The sequence below is a fragment of the Tubulanus polymorphus genome, chromosome 12 (genome assembly GCF_964204645.1).
Source record: "Tubulanus polymorphus chromosome 12, tnTubPoly1.2, whole genome shotgun sequence".
Taxonomy (NCBI): domain Eukaryota; kingdom Metazoa; phylum Nemertea; class Palaeonemertea; order Tubulaniformes; family Tubulanidae; genus Tubulanus; species Tubulanus polymorphus.
In genome coordinates this window covers 10,000,199-10,002,721 of record NC_134036.1, presented here as the reverse complement: position 1 = coordinate 10,002,721, position 2,523 = coordinate 10,000,199, and the positions used below count along the sequence as shown (strand labels likewise).

Below are 2,523 nucleotides of genomic sequence, written 5' to 3'. Positions count from 1 at the left end.
TGATTGAATGTCCAGTGAAAAAATTGTGAGTGATCATTCCAATCGTGAGGGATAAAAATGGAGTTTCTTTGGTGTTTATTCATCCAATCTAAAAACCGCAGGATCATTTTGATTTTGTTGTGCGCCCATCATCGCCATTAAATTTGTATGCTGGACATGAAATTAGGTCGCTGTCGGAGTTTCGATTGTCGGCAAAAACGACGTTAGTGCAATCAATTCTTGACCATTTTTTTTCAAACTTTATAGGGTCTACACCAATAAGAATTGATCCAGACCGACACTATAAAATTGGAATTCCCATTTTTTGGCTTAAAAATGTATCCACCAGGGGATTGTTGGAAAATGATGTTAGCGCGAGAGAGCCTTCAATTTTCCACTGATTTCTCAACAATGACAGTGTGATGAAAATCAGGTATTTACATAATAGATTATATGAGCGTCGAAATGGTTTTAGTATAGATTACAGCGTGAGCATTGTAAATTCTTCTCATTTTAGGATGCCTACTCACTATTGAATGATACAACAGCTGCTGCCATACGCTGATTATTCTGAAAACCTAATACTGTTGGGTGCATGCATGCTGTCGTCCACTCATTTAAAAGAAGAACTAATTGTCAAGGCATTGGACTGGATGCAAAGCAATGAAAGTCTTCCATGAGGAAAAAAGTTGGACCCAAACCGGGTCAGCTAAATAATACGTAAGTACATGAATTCAATATATAATGGCTAGCGTTCATTTGTTGTTGATTTACAGGGGCGGATCCAAGCTGGAAGAACGAGGGTTCAGCTCTTATGAAAAGGGCACTAGTCAATACAGGTCTCACGGTGTGAAACGGTAGTATGGGGTTTGTGCACTTCGATCATAGGGTGGAATTTTTCACCTGTGATTCAAAAGGGCACTTGGTCAGAAAAGGGGAGGGTTTAACGTTTAATATGGCGCTCGAGGTGAACAATCACCGTGTCCTGATGCGTTGGGTGATTCAGTCGAAGGACGTGTTGGATTCGGGCGATTCAGTCGGCGCAGACCCTGACAAATTAGGTGATTTTACTGACGATTTCGTTGCACAACATAAGTGCTCGACGAAATTGCCTAATGTGTCCCCAGCTTTAGTCCATTTGAGACTTTAGTCCAAGCGGGCTATTGCATTCACCCTTTGTTCGTCTGTTGTTGGAATCCAGTATTTTGGGAGGTTTTAATACTCTTGATATTTAAGTTATACATATATCTATCCTAGCCATGTCTCCAGCCCAAAACTGGTCCGAATCGAGATGGCCAACTGCATTGGCCATTTTCGTTCCCCAAAATCATCACTTATGCAATTTTTTGAAGTTTTCAAGGGAAATTTTGAAGATGCTTCAATCTTGACACAAGATGGCCATCATGTGACCTTTTTTGTACCCAAAAAGGTCATTTTTGCCTTGTAGCTGCCTAATGGTTTGCAATTTTTCTTTGAAATTTGTAATGGGTGTACATTCTTAACAATCTAAAACATACGAGACAGATTTTTCGATCAGTCATGCGTGACACATTTGGCAGCCATCTTAGTGTCATCAGTTCTTATTCATAGATAGAAAAAGGTTTTTGAAGGAAAATATCAACAGGTTTTGACTTATAGTCTTGATATTTGATAATTGTTACCACTGTTGTAGTATTCATCTCATGTGGAATTGGGGTTACCCAGGTTTTTGTTCTCACCATCAGGGGGAGTTGAATATTGAATTATATACAATTTGTCTAATTTATTTTTGTACCTATGAATACTTGATAACATCGATCAATTATGAAATTGTAGCTTGTGACATGTTCTATGATAGTGGTGAGTTTCAATGTCCTGTTTCTATTTTATTATGTTGATTGGTTAGCATTCGAAACCATATGGGCATGGTGTCCCTAGACCCCTTGTTTTTCATCAGGTGGCGTTGAACATTGAAATTTCCAGATTGTCAAGCATTTCACCATATGGCTTAAAATCAAGTCATTGAAGAGTGCAAAAACTGTTATATGCAGAAGACTCTTAGAAAAAGCTACAGAATTCAATCATCATCCCAAGCAGCTGAAGTTGAATTATTTATCCGGGTAAAGAAATCATTTTATACTTTTGCTTAATTTTTTTCAAATGGTTATCATTTCAGAACAATGTCAAAAGGAGAAGGGTGCGAAAGAGGCCAACATAAGACATGCCATTACTCAAAGATTTATAAAATTTATGAAGATGAATAAATCAGTTAGTATGGAAAATGTGAATCTCTTGAGTACGTTCATTCTAAACAGCACATGGATTAAGGAGATGGTCCTCACATGGTGGTTTGATTTGAATTCAACAAAAAATAGCAATTGAAGACACCTGTATTTAGCATGAAGTACACGTGTAAGACACGTGTAATATTGGATGAAATACACATGTAATTAGGATAAAGTACACGTGTAATACAAGATGAAAAACACGTGTAATAAGGATGAAGTACACGTGTAATACACGTGTAATTTGGATGAAGTACACGTGTAATAAGGATGAAGTACA

The 2,523-nt window shown here is 37.5% G+C and overlaps 1 long non-coding RNA gene across 1 annotated transcript; it reads left to right on the top strand.

The window, feature by feature from the left end:
• The first annotated feature begins 322 nt into the window (after positions 1 to 322).
• LOC141914240 (uncharacterized) lies at positions 323 to 2,224 on the top strand. Its single transcript, XR_012620740.1, has 3 exons — positions 323 to 412; positions 497 to 699; positions 2,135 to 2,224. It is a non-coding gene; the product is annotated as an uncharacterized LOC141914240 (long non-coding RNA).
• Positions 2,225 to 2,523: the final 299 nt, after the last annotated feature.